The 14,903-nt window shown below is 38.4% G+C and overlaps 1 long non-coding RNA gene across 2 annotated transcripts in view; it reads right to left on the bottom strand.

The window, feature by feature from the left end:
* LOC132429050 (uncharacterized) overlaps positions 1–14,903 on the bottom strand; it is an 81,672-nt gene that overhangs the window by 63,194 nt on the left and 3,575 nt on the right. Inside the window, exons 1-3 of one of the 2 annotated variants that reach the window (XR_009520274.1) lie at positions 10,926–11,069; positions 9,273–9,527; positions 4,583–4,712 (exon numbers count right to left, since the gene is read on the bottom strand). This is a non-coding gene — a long non-coding RNA (uncharacterized lncRNA). Of the gene's footprint in view, positions 1–4,582; positions 4,713–9,272; positions 9,528–10,925; positions 11,070–14,903 lie in introns of those variants that run through there. The other variant, XR_009520275.1, reaches the window with a different exon arrangement.

Here is a 14,903-nt window from a genome sequence, read left to right as displayed (position 1 = left end):
ACTGGCACAAAAACACCTAGACAATAGAACAGAAGAGAGAGCCCAGAAGTAAACCCACACTTATATGGGCAATTGATCTACAACAAAGGAGGCAAGAATATACAATGGGGAAAAGACAGCCTCTTCAATAAATGGTATTCAGAAAACAGCTATCTGCAAAAGAATTAAATTGTGCTACTTTCTCACACCATATACGAAAATAAACTCAAAATGGATTAGAAACCGAAAATGTTAAGAGCTGAAGCCATAAAACTCCTAGAAGAAAACAGGCAGTATGATCTTTGATATCGATCTTAGAAATATATTTTTAGATATGCCTCCTCATGGAAGGGAAATAAGAGAAAAAATTAATAAATAGGACTACATTAAAATCTTTTCACAGCAAAGGAAACTATCAGTAAAACCAAAGGCAGACTACTGAATAGAAGAAGATATTTGCAAATGATACACCTGATAAGTGGTTAATATCCAAAATATACAAATAACTCATATAACTCAACATCAAAAACAAAAAAGCCTGGGCTTCCCTGGTGGCGCAGTGGTTGAGAGTCCGCCTGCCAATGCAGGGTACACGGGTTCGTGCCTCAGTCCGGGAAGATCCCACATGCCGTGGAGCGGCTGGGCCCATGAGCCATGGCTGCTGAGCCTGCGCATCCAGAGCCTGTGCTCCGCAACGGGAGAGGCCACAACAGTGAGAGGACCGCGTACCAAAAACAAAAAAACCAAAAAAACCTGATTTTAAAAATGGGTAGAGGACCTGAACAGACATATTGCCAAAGAAGACATACAAATGGCCAACAGGTAAAACGATACTCAACATCACAAATCATCAGGGAAATGCAAACCAAAACCACAGTGAGAGACTTCCCTGGTGGTCCAGTGGTAAAGAATCCGCCTTACAATGTAGGGGACGCAGGTTCGATCCCTGGTCAGGGTCCCACATGCTGCAGGGCAACTAAGCCCAAGCGCCACAACTACTGAGCTCACAAGCCTCAACTAGAGAGCCTGCATGCCACAAACTACAGAGCCCATGCACCCAGGAGCCTGTGCTCCACAACTAGAGAGAAGCCTGCATGCTGCAAAGAAGAGCCTGCGCACCGCAGTGAAAAGATCCCTCATACCTCAACAAAGATCCTAACTGCTATAACTAAGACCCAACGCAGTCAAAAATAATTAAAAAGAAAGAAAACACACACAATGAAATATCACCTCACACCTGTCAGAATGGCAATATCTGTTATCAAAGAGACAACAAATAAGTGTTAGTGAGGATGTGAAGAAAAGGGAACCCTGTGCACTGTTGGTGGGAATGTAAACTGGTGTACCCACTACGTAAAACAGTATGGAGGTTCCTCAAAAAATTGAAAATAGAACTATGATGCCATCCAGCAATCCCATTTCTGGGTATTTATCCAAAGAATATGAAAACACTAATTTGAAAAGATATATGTACTCGTATGTTCATTGCTGCACTATTTACAAAAGCCAAGTATGAAAGCAAACTGAGTGCCTGATGATGGATGAATGAATAAAGAAGATGTGGAATATATATACAATGGGATACTACTCAGCCATTAAAAAGAGAAATCTTACCATATGGGACAACTTGGATGGATCTAGAGGGTATTATGCTAAGTGAAATAAGTCAGAAAAAGATAAATACTGTATGATTTTATTTGTATGTGGAATCTAAAAACCGAAACATAACAAAACAGAAACAGACTCATAGATACAAAGAAACAGGCAGTTGCCAGAGGGGAGGGAGGTAGGGAGATGTGTGAAAGACGTGAAGGAGATTAAGAGGTACAAACTTCCAGTTACAAAAAGAATGAGTCACAATGAAATGTACAGTGCAGGGGGCGGGGGGGGGGGGGCGGATATGATTGATAATTATGTGATATCTTTGTATGGTGAGAGATTGTAACTACACTTATTGTGGTGATCATTTTGTAATGTATAGAAATAGCAAATCACTACATGTGTGCCAGGAACTAACATAGTGGTATAGGTCAATTATACTTCAAAAGCAAACAAACAAACTCTTAGAAAAAGAGATCAGATTTGTGGTTACCAGAGGTGGGGATGTGAGGAGGGGGAACTAGATGAAAGTGGTCAAAAGGTACAAGCTTCCAGTTATAAGATAATTACTAGATATGTAATGTACAACACGATTAATATAATGAACACTGCTGTATATTATGTATGAAAGTTGTTAAGAGAGTAAATCCTAAGACTTGTTGTAACCAAGCAGGACCCTATGGAGCCTTGCTGGGGGCAGAGCCCTCCCCCATATCCTCTGCTTTAGCTCCTCTCAGAAGTACCTAGATAACAGTATCTGATGCATGTTTCCTGAGTTGTTTCACAGATGTGAAAACCCCCCACCAAATGGAAGGTGTCAACTACTTGATGACCATGAGCACATAGCCCTCAGGCCTAAGGATTGGTAATGTTAACCCCTGTGCCACCACCCTGTTACCTCACCATCACCCAATCAGAATTGTGCAGGAGCTGATCACATACTCTAGGACACCCTTCCCTCACCTTGCCCTTCAAAATGCTTTGCTGAAACGCTTCAGGGCGTTTGGGGTTTTTTGAACTCAAGCTACCTGTCCTCCTTGTATTGGCACCTTTACAATAAAGCTGCACTTTCCTTCACCACAACCCGGTGTCAATAGATTGGAGATTGGCTTTACTGCACATGGGTGAGCAGACCTGAGTTTGGCTCCGTAACATTCTCATCATAAGGGAAAAAACCTTTTTTTTCTTTTATTTTGTATTCCTATGAGATGATGGATGCTCACTAAATTTATTGCGGCAATCATTTCATGAGGTATGGAAGTCAAATCATTGTGCTGTACACCTTAAACTTATACAGTGCTATATGTCAATTATATCCCAATAAAACTAGAAGAAAAAATATTTTTAAAAATTATGTGCAATCATAGATAAATGTATTATAGCCATTAGCTATGACTGTATTAGGGTAATGCTAGTTCTGCAATAGGTAGGTAGATAGCTAGCTAGCTAGCTAGCTAGCTAGATATTATATAATGCCTACTATTTATTGAGTGGTAAGTGTCAGGCATTTTACCAAGAGCTCTTTATGTGCTATTTAATATTCACAATGAACTTAAGAGGTAGGGAATTTACCGATGAAGAAATTGCACAATACCATGTAGCTAAAGGTGGGAGATAACATTTCAACACAGATCTCTCTGACGTCCCAGTGGAAACTTGACCACTACATTCTACCAGGTCGCATAACCCCACACATCATTGGAAATGGTTTCTTTTATCCTGCTCACTTGGAGGCAAATGTCAAGATCCCAATGCCTATCAATGGATGTATTTCTGGGAACTTAGGAACTTTTAGACTATTTCTCAACAAGTATTTCTGGTTAAGATAGGTCAGTTTCTAAATATCATCTATAAGTGATATATTACTTTTTATTCAATATTTTTATACTGAAACAGTTGGCCACAGGAGCAGGAGAGGCCCCCAAACCAACGAGTAAGACGCTGACACCTTGTGGCCTTTTTTATAAGGCCAGGTGTGCAGTCCAACACTGAGGATTGATTGCCCAGGACAAAATTCTAACCATGCCGGCCACTTTGCCATCCTTCTGTTGTCTTCCTACCTGTAACATCATTTTGTTTCTCCAAATATAATATTAGGAATGAATCAACACAGCAACATAAGAAAATAATAAGAACTGAAGACAAAATAATCAAGTTATCCTCTCCTACTATTTACTAGTAGCATATCACCTTTATCAAGTTACTCAACTTTTCTGGGCTTGAAATTTTCTTATCTGCAAGATGGGGACAATAACACTCATCTTGTAGTACTGCTTTAAAACAAAATTAAAACATAAATGTAAAGATCCTGGCAAATTGTGGCCATGTGACAAATATTAGTTCCTTACTCCCTCCCCCTCTTTCCTAATCCTTCTTCCTTTCCTTGATTTCTAAGCTCTTCCCACTTAAGATATCCTAGTCTTCTGTTTTCTATTCACTTTCCTAAGTATTTTCTCCATTGTTCTTTCTGTTTCTGACTCCACCCTATCGCCTCCCCCATCACACACATAGAACAGTGTCCGTTAGTTAACCCTTACTTGGGTAAGGTCCGGCTCGGTAAGCCTCTCTATATTATCCAGCTAATCATCCCAAAACATCCCCCACTGGATTTCACTGAGCAGTTTTCCCATTACTAACAGCATTTTATGATCCTGAGTCTGGTACCCTCAGATTCTGCTTGTCCCTTACCTCTGACTCTTTCAATCCAACCCTGAGAGACCTGACACACACACCTCAACTTCCTCCTGACCTCACTCAGGCCACGCTCCCTCTCTCATTACTCACCCTGCTCTGCTCACTGGCCTCCTTCCATTTGCTGCTCCATTTGGCTGAAAGGCTGTCCTGGACATTCACACATGGTTTAATCCCCCACTTCTATAAATTCCTGCTCAAATATCACCTTATCAGAGACAACTTCCTTGACATTCTGTATAACTATATAAAATAGCACAAACACACAAAACCCCAGTTTCCATCCCCTTTACCCTACTTAGTTTTATAGTACCTCTTACCACCCATAATATGGGTGCTGCACTAGAGCAAAGGTAAATGAGTTGGTAGCTCCTTAAAGCGTTCTTCTGTGGGAGGCCAAGGTTCACTTTGTGGGGCATTGGGTCCTCAGTAGTGGATTATTCCTGGAAACATTAATTATTACATATGTTAGCTGATGATAACACATGTAAGATAAAGCTATAGAAACTCACTTTTCATTCTTGCTGCTGCCACTCCTAAGCACTTAGTCTACCTTCCCCTCCATATATCTTGGAATGTCTGCTTCTTCAGACATTCCAAGATATGAATTTATCTTGGCATTTATCATTTAGGGTGGGAATTCTAAACCCAGAGTTCATGAAAGGGCTTCAAAGGATCCATGAACAACTTGAAATTATTGGTTAAGTTTTGGGGATATATTTGTTTTCTGGGGCAAGATTGACAAGATTCAAGGGGTCTATGACTCCCTCAAAATAAAGATTAAAAATCATAGTCTTAGGAATGACAGCACAATATTCCCCTAACTTAATATGCATAATATTTAATCATTCTGTAGTATTATCCTCTCTTTCTCAATAGCCAAACACCAAGAGTAATGGGATAGTATCTACTCATTGCTAGCAGACTGGCTGGCACCTAACTGATTCTCAATAAATACTTATTGAATGAATGAAGACTCCATGGTGGTAAGAGCCTATTAATTAGTCATTCTGTCCATAATCTTCATTGAGCAAGACTTGTTCTGGGGTAGAGGGTGTCTTGATAGATCCAGTTAGATTATTCACCATCTACAGATAAGGGAAGAATTAATCCTACTGAAAAACACAAATCTCACTTTTAACAGGGAAGAGCCAGTCACAGTGCACACTGTAAGAGAAGTTGATTGAAGATGAAATAGCTAGTTGAACCTCAGAAAGGGAACAGTGAATGGGAAGTTAGGTGGAGTGAAATTCAGAAGAGGTAGCTCCCATAACCAGAACTCAAAGAGTTTATAATCCTGGCAAGAATCAGGCTTGTCCAGTTAAATCCAATACTAGAAATTTAGGCATATGTTCAAACCACCTGTCCCATCATTAGAGACAAAAGGAAGTTGAAAAACCAGTTGGTTGAGGTTTATATTTCTAATAGATTAAGTATAATAAAAGGGATTTCTGGTATCTGTGTATTATGTTAGTTTTTAAGCTTTATATAAAAAAATACACTCTTTGACTCAGGTCATTAAGTTGCATTTACTGTGTGTGTGTGTATTTTATAGATTTTTGCATTTTATATTGAACAGATTTTAAAGAGATTTATAGATAGCAATAAGTACCCTTATTTTGTAGACCCCCTGTTTTTCAGGCAACAGCATCCTTCACAGTAAATAAAGGGCTGCAACAACAGCTACAAAACAGTGGTTCTTTGGCTCTGCTTCCATTCATTCTGCAGGAAAGCCAAACTTCCTTATTTTCTCTCAAATTGTTCTGTGAAGCCCCAAGTTCACCTGCAGAGCTCCTGTCTTCACCATTTTTTTTCCAGCTTGCTCTAGCTCTTGCTCTCTGCAGAAACCCCACTGTTTCTATTGAGGCTCAAAGGGCGGATGGACCTCTGGTACCTGCCCACTTGTGCCTGCCCCAAGGCTATTAAGGTCCTACTTGAGGCCTTTTCTTTCTAAACCGTTGCTGAGGACTTCACCTTCTCTTAACATTGCCAAAACCACCAGCGCCAACTCCAAGCTCTGCTGAAACTTCCTGGTGTTCCAATACCACTTAAAAAAATTAAGAGCAACTTCTATTTTGTGTGTATGATATATTATTTATTATTTTTAATAAACTTTTTACTTAAAACACAGATTTTAAAAAACAAAAAAAGTTACAGAAAAATTACAAATACAGTACAGAGAGTTCCTGTATATCCTATACCCAATTTTCTCTATTATTAACATCTTACATTAATATGGAACATTTGTCATAATTAATGAACCAATATTAATGTTATTATTAGCTAAATCCATATTTTACTCATATTTCATTAATTTTTACCTGATGTCCTTTAGCTGTCCCAGGATCCCTTCCAAGATACATTACATTTAGTCATCATATCTCCTTAGGCTCCTCTTGGCTATGACAGTTTCTCAGACTCCCCTTCTTTTTTACGACCTTGACAGTTTTGAGGAATACTGGTCAAGTATTTTGCAGAATATCCCCCAACTGGAATTTGCCTTATGTTTTTCTCATGATTAGATTGGGGTTACATGTTTTGGGAAGGAAGCCACAGAAGTAAAGTACCATTCTCATTACCTCATATCAACGGTACATACTATCAACATGACATCACTGTTGAGGTTAACCTTGATCATCTGGCTGAGGTAGTGTTTGTCACGTTTCTCCATTGCAAAGTTACTCTTTTTTTTTTTTTGCGAAGTTACTCTTTTCAGTCTTCCCCTCTCCCCCTCTTCCAGACTAGTCTCTTTGAAAGGAAGTCAATATGCACAACCCACACTTAACCAGTGAGGAGCTATGCCCAGCCTCCTTGAAGGCAGAGTATCTGCATAAATTATTTGGAATTCTTCTACACTGGAGATGTTTATATTCCCAACCATTTATTTATTTATTCAATTTTTTATGTATAACAGTATGGCTTTGTGGATAATTAATGTATACTTTGGGTATAATCCAATACTACTTTATTTATTGTATTGCTTAAATGGTCACTTTGGTCAGCTCTTTCAGTTGGCTACCATGTCCCTTTGACATAGCTCCATCTTTTTTATTTTGTTTTAGAACTTTTACTTTCTGGCACTAAAAGATGTTCTGGCATTACAGATGCTCCTGTATATTCCCTGCCCCAGTCCTTGAATTTGCCGTTTCTCCAAGGAGCCCTGGTTCCTTTTATGGGAGAATGGTATTAGAAACCAAGATCTGGGCAGTAGGTGCACTCATTGCTATTGGGGTATTCTTCCTTCTAGGCCCTCCCAGCTGACAACGTAAGGAAATGTATGTGTGTATGCTGACCCATATATATACACACATAACCATAAATATTTCTGTATGTAACATCTGTATCTATATTAAGCTACACAAGTTCATACTGATATCTCCAACTGTAATTCATTACCATATGGAGCCTTCTAGCCTCTTCGTAAACTCCCACTCCAACAGTGAGAAACCTGGCTCCCACAATCTGCCATCCATTTACTTAATTATTCAGTTCCAGTATATATATATATTGAATTCAGATTTGTTAACTTATACCCCATGGGTACACAACTTTTTCAGCTAGAGTACAGTGCTGATGTACAGTCCCTTTGGCATTTAATTTTACAGACTCCACTCATTTCCAAAGTTACTTGGGTCAGTACCTTTTCTCCCACCCCCGTCAGTGAGACTGTTTCATAGATTGATTGAATGATTTATTTTAAATAAATTTATTGATTTATTTTTGGCTGCATTGGGTCTTTGTTGCTGTGTGCGAGCTTTCTCTAGTTGTGGCGAGCGGGGGCTACTCTTCGTTGTGGTGCGTGAGCTTCTTATTGCAGTGGCTTCTCTTGTTGCGGAGCACGGGCTCTAGGCACACGGGCTTCACTAGTTGTGGTGCATGGGCTCAGCAGTTGTGGCTCATGAGCTCTAGAGCTCAGGCTCAGTAGTTGTGGCGCGTGGGCTTAGCTGCTCTGCAGCTTGTGGGATCTTCCTGGACCAAGGCTCACACCCATGTCCCCTGCATTGGCAGGCGGATTCTTAACCACTGTGCCACCAGGGAAGTCTCATGTTTCATAGATTTATAATATAGTTAGATTATTTTGTCCCATCCTTTATTCCATCTTGGGATCCTCCAATCTCCTTAATTATTTAAAAATTTTGCATATATTAAGGTTCTATGGGTATATGCATGGTATCATATATCCATCATTACGGTATTATACAAAATGGTTTCACCACTGTAAAATATCCTCTGTACTTTACCTATTCAATCCTCCTCCCCAATGAATCCCTACTGATCTCTGCTAATGTATTTTATGGCTCTATAGTTTTGCCTTATCTAGAATGTTCTATTAATAGAATCATATAGTTTGTAGCCTTTCAGACCTGATTCTTTCATTTAGCAATATACATTCAAGATTCATCCATGTTTTTGCTTAGCTTGATAGTTTATTTCTTTAAAAAAAATTTTTTTGTTTTAATTGTAGTAAAATACACATAACATAAAATTTACCATCTTAACTATTTTTAAGTACACTTAGTGGTATTAAATATATTCATATCATTGTGCAATTCATCATCCATCTCCAGAACTCTTATTATCTTGCAAAACTAAAACTCTATGCCCATTAAATAATAACTCCCCATTCCTCCTTCCCCAGTCCCTGGCAACCACCATTCTGCTTTCTGTCTCTATGAATTTGACTACTCTAGGTCCCTCATATAAGTGGAATCTTACAGTGTTTGTCTTTTTGTGACTAACGTATTCCACTTAACATAATGTCCTCAAGGTTCATCCAACTTGTAGTATATGTCAGAAGTCCCTCCCTTTTTAAGGCTGAATAATATTCCATTGTATGTTTATACCACATTTTGCTTATCCATTCATCTGTCAATGGACATTTGGGTTGCTTCCACCTTTTGGCTATTGTGAATACCTCATCCCTTTTTCTCAGTGAATAGTATTCCACTGAATGGCTGTTTCCCTTTAGTTTGAATTTTTTTTTTCAATTGCAGCCCTTTTACCTTATGACAGAAGCATGAATCCATGGAGGCTGATCTAAATGACAGAGACCATGATGCTTTCACCATTTCTTCTCCTTTCTGACAGTGGCTCACGTCCTTGAACCAGGCTTGGGGACTCAGCTCTCTCTTAGCATGGCTTCTTTCCTAAGATACTCTAGGAGCTATATATAAATAGAGTCCTGAAGTCCTGCTCCACCAGTCCTCCAGCAATGCTTGAATCCTAAGGAGATATAGAATAGGCTCCAGCTGGGACCCCTGATGGAGAAAATGGAAGCACAAAGCAGTAGTCATTCCTTAGTGGCTGTTATAGACCAAATTGTGTTCCCTCCCCACAAATTCATATGTTGAAGCCCTAACCCACAGTGTGACTATATTTGGAGATAGGACCTTTAGGGAGGTAGTGAAGGTTAAATGAGGTCAAAAGGCTGGACCTCTAATCTGATAGGACTGCTGTCCTTTTAGGAAGAGCAGAAGACACCAAAGATCTCTCTCTTTCTGTGAGAACACAGAGGAAAGCCACATGAGGACAGAGGGAGAAGGCCACCGTCTACAAGCCAGGAAGAGAGATCTCACCAGAAACGAACTCTGGCACCACAGTCTTGGACTTTCAGTTTCCAGAATTGTAAGAAAATAGACATCAGTTGTTTACGCCACCCTGTCTATGGTATTTTGTAATGTCAGTCTTAGCGGATTTATACAGTGGCAGAACTGCACCTAGTACTCAACCTGATTCCAATTTCAGAGTTCTTTCCATTCAGAAACATTGTGGGGGTTTTTTCTTTTCTTTTTTGATTTCTATCATTTATTTATTTTTTTAAAAAAGGCATATATGCAGAACCAGTGTTTCTCAGACAGACTGCAGTGACTGTGCTTGTGCTATCTCCTAATCACTTTCATATCCTCTAGGATGATCAGAGAATCGGTCCATAGGTGTCCTGAGACTATAGATGTCAGTTCCCAACATTGAAGATAGGTTGTACAACATCAACATTAACAAGCCCTGATTTTCTGCTGCCATGATGGACTGAGATGAAAAGATTTCCCTGCTCCCAGTCTCTATTTTACTGAAAATAGGGAAGCTAATTTTATTTTTTAAATCTGAGGCTGTCTCATTTTTTCCTCAGATATCTGTTTTATTTTCACTGAAATTCACAAAAACAAAGTTCTAAAATAATTCCACATCAACAACAAAATTCGTATTTATTAATTATTGGAGATTGTCGTATTGAATTCTAAGAAGTTACAGAAACATTGCTTTTCTTTTCTTCTATTAGAGAAATATGAAAATAGAGATACTCACCTCTCCCACCCCCATGATACCAGCTCACAGGACCTGAGCACTTCAGCTGTTTATAAGTTATCAATACTTTTTTTGTTCAAATAAATGTAAAGTTTGATGAACCTTCCCTCCACACAATGGGAAAAGAGCAACTTTACAGTATAGAAACCTGGCAGACAATACCTTCATCAGGAGCTCAAAAGTAATTAACATCAGTAATAGGACAAACTGAAATCATGTCATCTGATAGGATACAATGTGAAGAGCATCCCATCATTTCTGTGGTATTCCTGTCAAAGATACATAACCTGAAACTAACATCTAGGCAACATCAGACCAACCCAAATTCAGAGAGGTGCTACAAAATAACTGACCTGTAATCCTCAAAACTGTCAAGGTCTGCAAGTCAAGGAGGGACTGAGGAACTTTTCCAGACTGAAGGAGATTAATGAGACATAATGAGTAAATGCAATGCATGATTCTGAACTGAATCCTTTTACTATAAAGGACAGTGCTGGGACTATTGGCCAAACTTGAATGGAGTCTGAGGAATAGATGGTAGAAATGTAAACAATGTTAATTTTCTGATTTAGTTGATCTTATTGCGGTTACATAGGAGTATGTTGTTTGAGGAAATAAACATTAAAATATTTAGGTTAATGGGACATCATAATAACATCAGCAACTTGCTTTCAAATGGTTCAGGAAAAAACAGTTCTTTGTATACACTTGCAACTTTTCTGTAAGCTTGATATAGTTACAAAATAGTTTTTTTAATGTAATGACTCAGATCTCTTCCCTAACATTCAGAGTTCTAAAGTTTCTGTCCCTGATAACGTCAAGCTGAAGGAATTGCCTTTACAATCTCTTAAACATCCCATCTCCCTCTCTGTTTACAGATGCCACTGTAACGTAATTCTAAATTTTGGTGAGGTTTTCTTCCACCTTCATTTCTCTTTATCTTATGTGAGGCCTCAGTGCAAAATTCATCATTATATAACTTTCATCTGCTTGAACTCCATTTTTATATATTAGCCTTTATTAAGCACTAACTATGTGCTGGCCATGTACTAAGTACTTTTTAGTACTTAACCAGTATAGCATTATCTCATTTAACCTTGATGTCTTGCTACTTCCCTTTTCACACCCCAGCCTAGAGTACCCTGACCACCCTGGGCTTTCTCTCTGGGATTTTACAAACTGCACTGGCTCTGTCTCTCTTTCCTTTCTCTTGACCTTCTAGCTCCTACTTATCCTAAAGGGATCAGCTAGAATGACTCTTTTTCCAAGGAGCCTTCCCTTAAGTCTGAGTAGGAGGCCCTTCCCTGTGCTCCTACAGAGTAATGTCCTCTTTTAACCACAGTAGTTTTACACTATATTTTAGTTTTTCTTCTCTCTTTTGTTCCCTCTTGTAAGGTAGGTAAAATCAAGGACTACATCTTCACTGTTATTTCACCAAAGCTAACAGGGTATGTTACACTGAGTAGGTCCTCAAAAAAAAAACATTTATTGAGTGATTAACTGTAAGCAAGGGAGGCTAGATGACTGGTCTCTATTGAGGGTCACCTTGATGAATCCACCATAGTCTAGGGTTATTTCTCAGTGTTGCAGGTCTGAAAACACAAGTGGATCAGTATCCAGAGGTGAGCTCTCTCTTCTCGTAAAGTTAAACTTTATCACACTAACAAAATCCAATAAAGGCTTAAAGGAATCAATGAAAAGGGGCTCTCACTGACCTAACATAGAAATAATAAATAGCATATCAGAAATAATAATGATTAAATGTATTGAAACATATCAAATATATAAAAATCCATGAGTTCATCATGGTAACAAGGTAATTAGTCATAATTACAGGCTGCTGGGGCACTAACTCATTCTGAATACTAATAAAGGATATCGATTAAATCCTGGATTTCCTTTACAAACTGAATTTTAGAGTGACCAAATTGTTACTAAGGGAAAATTCTTCTTTATAGAAGAAATTCAGCTGATAAAGGAAAAGGAATGAGGGATTCAGAAAATCACCAATTTTCAACCCCTAATAAGTTAATAGAGCTATGAAAATAATGGATACTAAAAAGTGGAAGACTGATGGTATATATATATATATAAAAAATATTTTTCTTCCTTTTTTTTTTTTTTGCGGTACACAGACCTCTCACTGTTGTGGCCTCTCCCATTGTGGAGCACAGGCTCCGGATGCGCAGGCTCAGCGGCCATGGCTCACGGGCCCAGCCGCTCCGCAGCATATGGGATCTTCCCGGACCGGGGCACGAACCCGCGTCCCCTGCATCGGCAGGCGGACTCTCAACCACTGCACCACCAGGGAAGCCCTGATGGTATATTTATAAACCACTTGATCAATCTTAGTATTACCAAAAGTAGAACTGTACATTATATGCCTTAAGTACACAGTGACACTTATGAAGTATTTTGCCTTAAAAAAAATAGAAAAGAAAGAAACTAAACTTAATTAAACATTTAAATGTAGCTACCAGTTTGAAGGAAATGCAAGGGATAGAGGAAAAAGTTAAATGACACCATGTAGAAGCAGTCAGCCAAATCCAGAATGTGGGACATTTTACAGAACAAATGACTTGGTTTCTCCAATAAATCAACAACATAGACTAAAGAAAACTAAGAGGTGCAATAATTTTTAAAGAATGGGTTTTGTTTGGATCTTAAACCAAAAGACATGTTTTTAGTCAACTGGAGAAAAGTGAATTTGGACTGGGTATTAAATGATATTTAGAAAGTATCATTAATTTGTTACATGGGACAGTAACATAGTGTTTACATTTTTAAAAAAATATCTTTATCAATTAGGGACGCAGCCTAAAGTATTTATGTGTAAAATGACATTTCAGTCAGGTTTCTAGCAGAAAACAGTAGCAATCAAATCAGGTAATTTAAAGAGAATTTAATAAAAAGGATCCTTTTCAAAGATGCAGGAAGACTGTAGGGAAACTAGAAGGGATAACCCAGTACCCCTGGACTAGTAATAACAACTGTTAACACCCCTAGGCCTAGGGGTGAGGAAAGGGTGTGGTTATCAGAACCCAGAGACAGAGAAGTCTTGTGACAAGAAGTTGTGACATTTGGTTGAAGGATACACCTGGCTGCCACAAACCCTCAGAAAGGGAGCCAGAAGAATAGTACCTCAAGGTATTAAGCTCCTGGTGATACTATCCATTAGCAGAACCCAACTAGATGATACTGGGTAAGGAAGTCCTCATGCTATTGGGTAATGCAGTCCTTATCTGCATTCTATACAGATAAGCCTCAAGGGAATCAGAGCAGGGAAGAGAGGCAGAGAAAGAGTGGACTGGGAGGGGGACACAAGAGACATCTAGGAAAAATGACAAGATGTATAGAATTTGCTTTAAAATACTCCAGCCTCCTCTCCACCAAAACTGAATAAATGAAACAAAATTGGCAAAGTATCGATAATCATTGAATAGTATACATAGTGAAAACTATATAGGAATTTACTATATATTCCCTCTGCTTTTGTATGTTAGAAAATTCTCATAATTAAAAGTTAGAAAAATGATTTAGTCCCTTAAGCATGAACTGAAATATCATTTAATTATTTAACGTAAATCATATTCTTTCCTGATAGTTGAAATTCTTGTATCCTCTCTCCAAGGCTTCTTTTTTGTGGTATTAAGAAGCATGGACCAATGTTCACTGCAGCACTATTTACAATAGCCAGGTCATGGAAGCAACCTAAATGCACATCAACACATGAATGGATAAAGAAGATGTGGTACATATATACAATGGAATATTACTCAGCCATAAAAAGGAACGAAATTGGGTCATTTGTAGAGACATGGATGGACCTAGAAACTGTCATACAGAGTGACATAAGTCAGAAAGAGAAAAACAAATACCATATAGTAACGTATATATGTGGAATCTAGAAAAAATGGTACAGATGAACCAGTTTGCAAGGCAGAAATAGAGACACAGATGTAGAGAACAAACGTATGGACACCAAGGGGGAAGTGGGGCGGTGGTGGTGGTGGTGTGATGAATTGGAAGATTGGGATTGACATGTCTACACTGATATGTATAAAATAGATAACTAATAAGAACCTGCTGTATAAAAAAATTAATTAAATAAAATTCAGAAAAACAGAAGCATGGGAAGTCAAATTAGTACATAACATGAAATCAGAGCAAAAGGAAAAAGACAATCTAGAGGGCTTTTTCAAACAAGCCAACTTCTGTAAAAATCTGATCTTATCTATTATATGTTGATTCAATTAGTCCAAATTTAAAGCATTGGTGATGCCTTAAAATAATTTTAATTTATCTGCACTCTTCTTCTTCCACCATATTAA

The sequence above is a fragment of the Delphinus delphis genome, chromosome 8 (genome assembly GCF_949987515.2).
Source record: "Delphinus delphis chromosome 8, mDelDel1.2, whole genome shotgun sequence".
Lineage (NCBI taxonomy): Eukaryota > Metazoa > Chordata > Mammalia > Artiodactyla > Delphinidae > Delphinus > Delphinus delphis.
The sequence above is the reverse complement of the archived record's forward strand: the minus strand, read 5'-3'. Positions and strand labels throughout refer to the sequence as shown.